Source organism: Notamacropus eugenii, chromosome 7, assembly GCF_028372415.1.
Source record: "Notamacropus eugenii isolate mMacEug1 chromosome 7, mMacEug1.pri_v2, whole genome shotgun sequence".
In the NCBI taxonomy this organism is placed as follows: Eukaryota; Metazoa; Chordata; class Mammalia; order Diprotodontia; family Macropodidae; genus Notamacropus; species Notamacropus eugenii.
In genome coordinates this window covers 76,055,806-76,066,340 of record NC_092878.1, presented here as the reverse complement: position 1 = coordinate 76,066,340, position 10,535 = coordinate 76,055,806, and the positions used below count along the sequence as shown (strand labels likewise).

The window sequence follows — 10,535 nt, the reverse complement described above, 5'->3', positions numbered from 1 at the left end:
TAACTGGGGTTGGGAGTTTTTCTTCTTACATGAAATCAGAGATAGAGAAAGCATTTATTAAACACTGTCTGCCACATACTGTGCTAATAGAGAATAACATAACATATAATGAAAAGGCTTTTATTTGGGCTTTAATACTTTCTTGGTTATACCACTTTTCTCCTTTTTTCCTCTCTTTCAATCAAATAATATCTTTCCCACTCAGTGAGAAACAGCAACAGATCACTCTTCATGAATCATAGGAATGATTACCATGGTCACTGGGTGGGAGGGTAGATCTTCTGATTCAATTCAATTGACAAAGTTAAGCACTTACAATGTTGTGCTGGGCCTAGCATCTCCAAAAGCAGGAGTAAATCAATCTCTGTCTTCAAAAAGTTTGCATTCTACTACAGAGATAAGATATACAGACAGGTAAGTCAGTATAATTTGAGGAGGAGGAAGAAAGAACATATAACTGGCCAGTTGGGATAGGAGCTATGGTGATCAGGAAAATCATCTATAGGAGATGGGACCTGAGATGAATTTCAAAAGGAAATGGGATTCAGGATATGGAGGTCATCTCTTGCAAAAGTTCAGAAGCAGATGATGAAATATCACATTTAGAAAACAGATGGTAGACTGGCTTAAGTGGAATATAGAGTTTGTGAAGTGGTGGTGGTGGTGATCATGTGAAATAAAGGTAGACAAGAGCCAGATTATGGAGGATTTTAAATACCAGAATGAGTATTTGTATTTTATCATAGAAGCAGTAGGAAGCCATCATTAGGGCAGTGACATGGTCAGATGTACCTCAGAAATATGACTTCATTTGGAAGATACATGGGATCTAGGTAAGATCTTTGTGTTGATAGGTCACAGGATGGTACCAAGGAACTAATCAGTTAACAGGAGGATCATGACCACTGATGAGCTCCAGCTCTTAACTTATGGAGACTAAGGTTGTGGTTCAGTAGAACCAATTTTCTGTAATAGAGAAGAGAATAAGCATTTATTAAGCACCTACTACATGCCAGGCACTGTATTAATTGCTTTACAAATATCTCATTTGATCTTCACAGCAGATGTGAAGGCAGATGCTATTATTTTCTCCATTTTGCAGTGGAGGAAATGAAGGGCAAATGACTTGCTCAGGGTCATGTAGCTAGTAAGTTTCTGAGGGTGGATTTTAACTCAGGTCTTTTTGACTCATGTCACCTAGCTGTTTGTAATTATCAAACAGGTGATTCTGTAACAGTTCAGGCGAGTTACTACTAAGTCATCAATGGTTAGGGTTTTCCAATTTGACTTTGGTGGTTTGTTCAGGTATTCCACTTGTGGGGGTAGCTGGTCTGAAAGTTGCAAATCCTGTTGGCATAGCTGGGGTTCCAACAAAACCACCCTATTCAAGTCATCAGGGTGGCCTTCTTTCCTGGTGAGTTATGGTGAAACTCCCTGAGCAACTGTGCTCTTCTATTATACTTCTATTATATTCTCCCTGGAATCGGTGAAGGCATTTGTCTGCAAGGTAATGCAATTCTTCAAGGAAGAATTCTAGAACATATAATTAAAAGGATAGTAAACATCTAGAAAAGGAAGTGATCACAAAGATCCAGCATAGTTTCATCAAGAACAGGACATGGCAAATGAATCTCATTTCTTTTTTGAGAGAGTTACTGGACTGAAATTAGTTACTGGAATGAAACAGCTCCTGAATGTCTCATAATTAAGTATACAATTTTGCTATGGATTAGTTGGGTGGATAGAGACAATCAGTATTCCTGGTCTGAGAAGAATTTAAATGCTTCAGTAGAATGTAAACTCTTTAAGGCAAGGGCCATTTTTTTTTTTCATTTTATTTTTGTCTTTTCAGCATCTAGCACAATTACTGGCATGTGACAGGATCATTGGATTATAGATTTAGAGTTGGATGGGACCTTAGAAACTAGCTGTATCAAGCTCTTCATATAACAAATGATGAAAATAAGACCCATAGAAGTTAAATGGCTTACCCAAAGTCATACAGGTAGTCAGTAACAGAAGTGGGATTTGAACTAGGCGTTCTAACTATAAAGCCAGTGAGCTTCATGGACTTTGTAAAATTTGTCTAATTGAATTGAGTTCCTAGGAATATTTGGTTTTTCAACAATGAAAAGATACAGTAGCTGTGTTAGGTTTCTGATAACAGAGACATATGCTGCAGAATTCTGGCATGCTTGGATAGGAAAATCAGGTCCTTTATGAAATATTCAGTCACAGAATTACAGAATGTTAGAACAGGAAGAGACCTAAAATATCCACCATGTCAGTTCCTTCATTTTCCCAATGAGGAAACCAAGGACCGAAGAGGAGAATGAACTTACTCATGGTCCCACAGTAGAAGAGCTAGGACTCCACTGATTTCAAAACCAGTGCCTTTCTAATACAACCACACCACCTCCTTCAAAAATAGACTCAGACAGAAACTGAAGGGTTGTCGGGAACATTTTAGCACCAAAAGTCTTTAAGATCTTATAAACATGATCTTTTATCTGGGTCACTTATGTAAGGAATGTTTCCAAAATCATCAGGATCTACAGCTGGGGAAAAGACAGGAACTAAATGAGTGAGGTGTAATAAAAGCATTTGTGAATGTTTCAGAAGGCTGTGAGATCCTAACCTCTTAGTCAGGTTATAGTCAAGCACATGCTCATGATTAATAGCAGTTAACAAGGTCTAAAGAAGGTATTTCTCCTGTGGGGGAAAAAAAAGAACATGGGCCATGCTAGGATCAAAGATGATAACTAGAATGCAGTGCCAGGGCAATCCAGAGTTGATGGTGACAACTAAGTTTCATGCATTAGGAAAGAATTCTGAAATTATCTCAGTGCTCCAAGCTAGGGCTAAGTCAATATTGAGTAGATCTGAGAGAAAAACATACAAGCAAGCAAAAACCATTACAAAGAGAACAACTTTGGCACATGACTGGATTTTACACATCTTTGATCAACCAATTAGTCAATCAACAAGCATTTATTTTGTACTTAACCATGCTCCAGATACTGTGCTAAGTGTTGAGCATGCAAAGAAAAAGCAAAAATCATCTCTGTCCTCAAGAAACTCATTCTAATGGGGGAGATTATATAGTTGTAAGATCATGACATCTTTCTTTTATTTCATTTGGCCTTAAGATCATAGTTGGAAGAGACTTTAGAATTCCTTCATTAAACAAATGAAACCAGGAGTTGGAGATGGACTTGCCCATTACTTGCCCAAGGTCACAACCAGAGATGGTGGCATTGTGATAGCCATGTCCCTACTCCCTTGATCCTGATCCTTATAGCTTGTATCTTGATACCAGGCCCATCATAGCCGTGTTTCTGCTATGGCACCCTTCCCTGTGGCACTGCTCTCTACATAAGGCCCACATGAGAGCCAAGAGGAGGAAATAAAAGTCAAGTTGTCAGGGGATTACTCTGTCTCAGAGTCAAAAGTAGGGCAGCCATATCTGAGCAAGACCCCTAATCTTACAGAATAGAATGGAAGATGTCAAGATATTTGCTAGTCATGGGGATCATTGTCCTCACCCTGGCATTGATGAGTTCTAGACAAAGTTGTGCTGATAAATGTTTAAGAGCTGACTCTCAAAAAGAGGTGTGCACAGCACATGATACACTTTTAAGTTTAATCTGCATTATTAACATTTTCTTGATCACTTTCATAAGTGATAACCAATAAAACAATAAATCAAACCTTAATTTGCAGTGTTTGCTGAGTTTGGAGGTATAAATGCTCACACTGAAAATTTGACAATTGAATCTCCAAAGGTTAGAGCTGGCTGCAGCATACCCCTGGTTGTAGGGTACATCAAATGTATTCTAGGGTCATAAGCACTTACAGATCTTGGGGTATCAGGTTGCTATGGAGTGTTCTTTTTAAGTTTGCTGCAGAATTCCATTTCAATAGAAAGTGGTGAATTGACTATGGAGGAAAGACTGCTGACGGAAAGTAGGTCACATGAACTGAATAATGCACAAATAGTCTAGAGTTGGGCATAGCTGTATTAGCATATCCCCATATGCTGCTTTGGACAAGAGGGTGGGGACTTAAACCCCTCCAGGACAAATTCTGGCCTTTGGGATAGCCTGTACGCAGAGGCCAGTTTTAATCGCTTCCCTGTGGGCATGTACCTACAGAATTTCAAGGTGCAAAATATCTTTAAAACAGACTTTTTATTTTATATTTTATATTTTATTTTTAAAAACAGTCTTGCCAATTGCATAGGACTGGCCATGTTATGTCCCTATTCAATAAACTCCAGTGGCTCCTTATTACCTCCAGCATGAAATATAAAATCTTCTGTTTAATGTTTAAAGCCCTTCATATTCTAATCTTTTCTCACTTTTCCACTTCTCTTATTCCTGACTGTCTTCCATTGCATTGTCTTACTTATTCTTTTTTTTTTTGTAAACAGTTTTTATTTTGTTTATAACACTTAGTTATATCATAACTAAGTGTTCATTTATCTTTTAACTAGTCATGTAAAAAGGAGGAACAATGTTTCATATCTTTTTGGTTTTGAAATACTGATGGATGTGTTACGCTCTTAAATGCAAACACCTCTGAGCACACCCACTAATGTTTCCAGATATTCTGCTACTTTACAATTCCACCAGCTTCTGCAGTTTCACAGTAAAGTTGGGCCTTTAGTAGGTCTGTTGTTTAACAGGGGCGGCTGGCTCCCCACGTCCTTGGGCCCCCCTTTCCGAGCAGACAGCAGTGCAGGAGCTGAAAGGTGGTGAAGAGCTGCTTTTTGCTGATGGAAGTTGTTAATATAGCATGGCTTTGCCATGGTAAAAAGGAGTTTATCTGTTGGCTTGTCCTTGGAATGTGCACTATTAATAACCACCATAAAGTCATCATGATAACCTCCAAAGGTCATTAGGGATTTGTACACGTATGTCACTACTAACCTCATGGAGTTATATTCCAAGATGCTAATTCCGTCTTCATGTACGGCTAGCCATATGAAAGTATTTCCCAGTGTGGATGGAGTTACTGGTTTTGCAAGAAACAACTTTGCACCAAAGAATGACCACTTTCTGGCTACAGTCAGGTAAATGCACATTCAGTCAGCAGTACTATGTCCACGGAGAGCCATCCATCTAGTTGACAATCGTTGACAAAGTTGTCTTAATTGTTCTTCAGAACAGCCATTTTTATACCTTTTAGGATAAAATTTCTCTATGACTTGTTTTAGTGTTTGGTTTGCCTTGTATTGACAGGTCACTTGCCCTGCTGGAGTTGAGAAAGGTCTCTCAAAATCTCCAATCTCCACCTGAGCTAAAAGAGCAGCCATTTCCACTGCGAGCTCCTTGTTCGGAGGAAAGAGGCCATTCACTATTTGATCATTTGTCTGATACATTAATAGGAGCTTTTCTCTTTCACTCTCCCCACGGACTTGCATTGAGAAGTAAAGCCTGTTTTTATAAGTCAGACGCACGGTTCTTGTACCTTCACATTTCCCAGGCTGCTGTTCTTTGAAAGTCTGTTCCCATTTAGAAATAATGTCACAAATCTTAATGTTTCCTTGAAGACAGTGTTCTAAATCTTTGCTGGAAGGGTCATCTGTAAAGAGTGCAAATCCAGACTGGGCTGGCTTTCTCATTCCTGTTTCTTGGTTTAGAGTATTCAAAAATTCTTCCACTGTGGTAGAAGTATCAAATCCAACTACCTGATATATTCCATTCATGAAGTGTACTGGGATACTGAAGGGCAATGAATGATGGTAAGGATTTCGAAGAAGAGTTGAAAGAATTTCCATCCTTGAGGGTCTTGCTTCTCTATTTCCATTTTGCTGAGTTCTCTCTACACATCGCTGGCAGTAAATAGCGTATTTCCCAAATTCTGTCCTAATTGGGTTGCCTCTTAAGGAGCCTAAGCATTTGTAACGCTTGTATTCACAAGCGGGCCAGACACAATCCCAGGTAGACAGAGTCTGAGCTGGATTGCATCTGAGCCTGTCTTACTTATTCTTTAAACAAAATATGAAGGGGATTTTGGAGGGCATGGAGTTGTGGTAATGCTCCCTGGAATGGTATGTAAATGACTGGCATTGAAGTCTAGTTTCCAGTGATATGAGGCAAAAAGCTCACCTTTCAAGCCCGAGGAGTTCCAGGGAGACAATCCAATGTGACTGGTGGTGGTGGTTGTGACTGGGGTGAGTTGGGGAAGAAAGGATTAGGGTGATGGTTTGAGTGTAGGCAGCATGATGAAGAGATGGTTGGGAATGGTGATCATCTAGCCTCTGTTTGGAGACTTCCAATGATGGGCAAGCCATTACATCCCACTTTTGAATAGTTGTATTGCATAGTTTCTCCTTATGATGAGATGAAATGCACCTTCATGTAAATCTCTCCTTCATACCCCCATTGCCCTTCATTCTGTCTTTTTGAATCAACCCTTTCTCTTCAATTTAATCTGTCTTCTACAGTATGTCATTCACTTTCTGAATGGCAATCTAATTTTTTTCTCTCCATTCAGCAGAAATGTACATGAATTATTGCCAGCACTTTAAAGAAGCAACCTGACACAGTGGAAGAAATGTGCTTCTGGAGTCTGATTCCCATGGTTCAAATGCTGCCTCTAATAGTTATGACCTGTGTGACTTTGTGCAAGGCACTGAACCTCAATTGTTTCCTATGTAAAATGAGGGAGTTGGACTAAATAGCTCCTGAGTTCTAGATCAGTGAAAGAGGAGGAAGCTAGGCCATAAAGGGGAGAAACTGGAGTTCCTCCAATCTCTCTTTGTGCTCTTGGGAGATAGGCTTATTCATTCAGATGTATGCTTCAGAGAGAGACAGCTTTGCAGCAAAATTCCAGCAGGTGGTCAATTGTCACCCTCGATTCATTCTAGGATATTTACTCAAAGACTCAGTGGGAATCCTTGAAGCAGGCTTTCCTCTGCTTCTGACCCAAATTCTCGATATTGTGGGAAAACAAGGCTCTGCAATGACTTAGGGTAGGGGAGTGGGGAGGGAGGGAGGCCCAATCTTGGAATGCATGGCAGAGAATCAGTCAGTCATTGTCTGTGTCCTGCTATTACAGTGGAACACAGAGGAATGTGAACTTGAACACAAGTTTCTGATTGTGAAAATTGCTCTGGGAATACAACAACACTTCTCAGAAGGGACACATCATAGCATTTTAAAGATAAGGACCCTGAAACCCACAAAGGAAGAAATTTGCTCAGGTGATATAGGTAGGAAGCTGTAGGGCTGAGTTCAGACTTAGATTCTGTGACTCCAAATCCAGCACCTTTTCCACTAGGCTACTCTGCCCTTGCTTCTTACTTTCCAGGTAAAATAAGGCCATCCATAATGAATTCCCTTATACTTAAAAACCCTTCTATATCTCTTTATGTCTTCTCCTTTACTGTGGTGCCTGAGGTGGCCCTTCTCATTGCCAAGTAAGCATTTTGAGGGCAGAGACTATGTCATTTTTGTCATTATGTTCTCAGTTCTTGGTAGATTAATAATAATAATAATAATAATAATAATAATAATAATAATAATAACAACTTAATAATAGCAGCTGACATTTATAGAAGTTTGCAAAATGCTTCATTTGATCCTCATAACAACCCTGGGAAGTAGGTATTATTATTGTTTTCATTTTAAAGATAGGAGAACTGAGGCCAACTGAGGATTACTATGCATTAGTAAGTAAGTGTCTGAGGCTGGATTTGAATTTAGGTCTTCCTGACTCCAAGTCTAATGCAGTATGTATCTATTAAGCCACCAGCTATCTATTTGATAGAAAGATGCTTATTGAATTGACTACTACATATGGTTTAAGGCAGGTCCTCATGTATCATTGCAATCTACTTTATTTCTAGGAGGCCTAGGAATTCTCTTGGTTGGATATTTACTTGTAATTTCCTGATTTACTGTTAAAAGTAATCTATCATCTAACCTATAAGACTATGCATACTACTCCTACCCTACACCATACCCAACAAAACAATTCCAGGATCCTACATGGTTGAGCCCTGACCCCTCACTAATCAGCAAAAGTTCAGCAAAAGAGACCAGATTGAAAAAAAATCTGGTCATGAGTAAGAGAGGGTCATCAGAAGGCTCAGATTTCAGAATGGGAGCTAAATCATAATGTGGGTGGATCTTGTTGCATTTCAGTGACTACAATCTAAGATCCCATTATCTTTTGGAGCTGCTAGATCACATTGATGCCTCAAATTGAGCTCCAATCACTAGATCATTTTCTTAACTGTTTTCTGCTGGGGATGGAAGCTCAATTCCATGTGGACAGTCTTGGGCGGATAAAGGTGGGAACTTCTAAATCTTAGAGTTCTCATGAGGCCCCCCATGAAATACCAGGGAATCGAGGAGTGAGACCAAGCTATCTCGTGTATTTCCACCTCTTCCCGTGAGAAACGTGATGGGAGGAGCATCCCCCTCGAGACTGTCCCGGATCTGGGCACACCTATTGTTATCTAACAGGCACTGTATTCAGGTGCAAACTATGCTGCCGGAGAGCTTAATTAGGGTCAGGAAAGCCTGAAAGCTCTCTTCGTGCGGAGGGGCCCTGACAGGACAGAAGGCTCCGTTTTCCCTCTCTTCGCTCTCCCCTCCCCTTCTCTCCCCACTTACACTTCTGCTTCCAATCTCTTATCGTAAGATCTTTGCCTCCTTGGGAGATTTTCTCTCTCCCTCCTAAGGAAGAGCTTCCCCTGCACATGTAACCAAGACCCTGAATAAAGCCTAACCCTTGTTCGACTCCAGAAAGTCTCTTCTCTCATACGTTTATCCGGTTTGGCCAGCCGAAGACCTGCGATAGAGGTAAGGTAAGACTCGGGTAGCCCTCAGGCCTCTAGGCCTGGCAGTTTTCTACTCACATTTCAACTGTTCTCACATGTCCAGAGTTTATTTTCTCAAACCATATTTAGCTTTTTCATTTATTCTCTATTTTTTTTGTTGTTGCATTGTTCTGGTCATATCCAACTCTTCATAATCTCACTTGGGGTTTTCATTTTTACTTTCATCTCTTTATTAATAGTGCAGCCAGTGCTGGCGAGATGTGTAGGAATCAGATCCTCCACCTGAAGAGTTTCTCTAATTCTACTAAATAATGCCATAATTGAATTAAGCAAAAGAGTTCACTACAGAAAACCTTGGAAGAAGGAACTTCTGGAAGCAAGGAAACTGCTTACATACCATAGAATTCTATGCAAGAGATGTCATAGGAAGAAAATGCCCAGTTCCAAGTTACAGAGATAGAAACTGGGTGGAATGAAGGATTCCAATTGAAGAAAGGAGTCCAATTATGGGATTCTGACAAGGGATAGAAGGAGTGGAGAGGGCTGAGGGATCACTGGAAAATAAAGCCTGAAGACACAATTGAATTGAGTTAATCTTAGATATGGCAAGCAGATAATTATGGTTTGGCAGTGCTGTGATCACCCTAGAAATTTGTTGTCGTTGTCTGTCCTTCGTTCTTGAAGTAGACCATGACATCAGGGAGGTGATGCCATCACTTGCAAATGAACTGGATTTAAGTGAGGGAGGGCTGTGCAAAGTCACCAACCTCACTTTCTCCTCCAGAGCCATCTGGGTCCAATGACATAGATCAGGATGACTGGAGATGGCCCTGTACCCTAGGAATCTAAAATGAAATATAAAGACGTGTTAAATTTGAACCATCATCTATGTGCTTTTTTTCTAGTTGTCTATCCACTTTTGGATTGAAAGTCATGCTGGTAATACGAGCACACTTGCCCCCAAAGGGCCCTGAGGTCAAGGGGAAATAGATGTATGTTGCTGAATAGCATGAGAGAATTAGTTCTATGAGTCAGTTCCCATACTAGATGTTGAGTGACAAAAGTACTATTAAAAAGGAGTAAAACTGTGGCTGAAGGGGTAAGGAAACAGTTAGGGGGCTGAGAGAGGAAAGAATCCAAAGTGAGATGTGGTCTGATTATACAGTTTTACTGGTAATGTATGAAAAACAAGCAAGGAGACCATAGCCCCTGAAACATCCTCTTCCTTTACATTTAATAAAGCAAAAACTTTATGGTCAGGTCTTTCAGAACCTTGTTGTTGGACAAAACTACTTGGCCTTTAGCAGTCTGAGATGTCAACCACATCAACTCATGTCTGTTATTACACAAAGACTTTTAAATCTCAGCAAAACATGCTAAATAAATATAATAAAGAAGTGTGATTTCTTCTATGATAATATTCATATTTTCAGGAAAGAACTTGATGTGGTGGCTGTGGTTTTCTGTGACCATGAGGCATTCAAGGTTAACTCTGGCAAAAGGTCTGTTCTGATAAGACTTAGGAGATATGAACAGTGACAGATGTTACAATCTGAGATCTCTGTTGCTGTCTAGTTTTTAGTTATTTGCTCAGAAGTTCAAAAGTTTGTGCTTGCTTTAAATAGTGTTCTCTTATATTCTCGTTAAAGTATTTGTCCCCTTTAACACAATTGATTTCTGCTGTGCTAAGAGCTGAATCTGTGGCCTGTAATCTAGGTAGCATTTACTGCAGCAAGGTCTC

The 10,535-nt window shown here is 39.9% G+C and overlaps 1 pseudogene; it reads right to left on the bottom strand.

Moving 5' to 3' along the window:
* Positions 1-4,495: 4,495 nt before the first annotated feature.
* LOC140514689 (pleckstrin homology domain-containing family H member 2 pseudogene) lies at positions 4,496-6,298 on the bottom strand (annotated as a pseudogene).
* Positions 6,299-10,535: the final 4,237 nt, after the last annotated feature.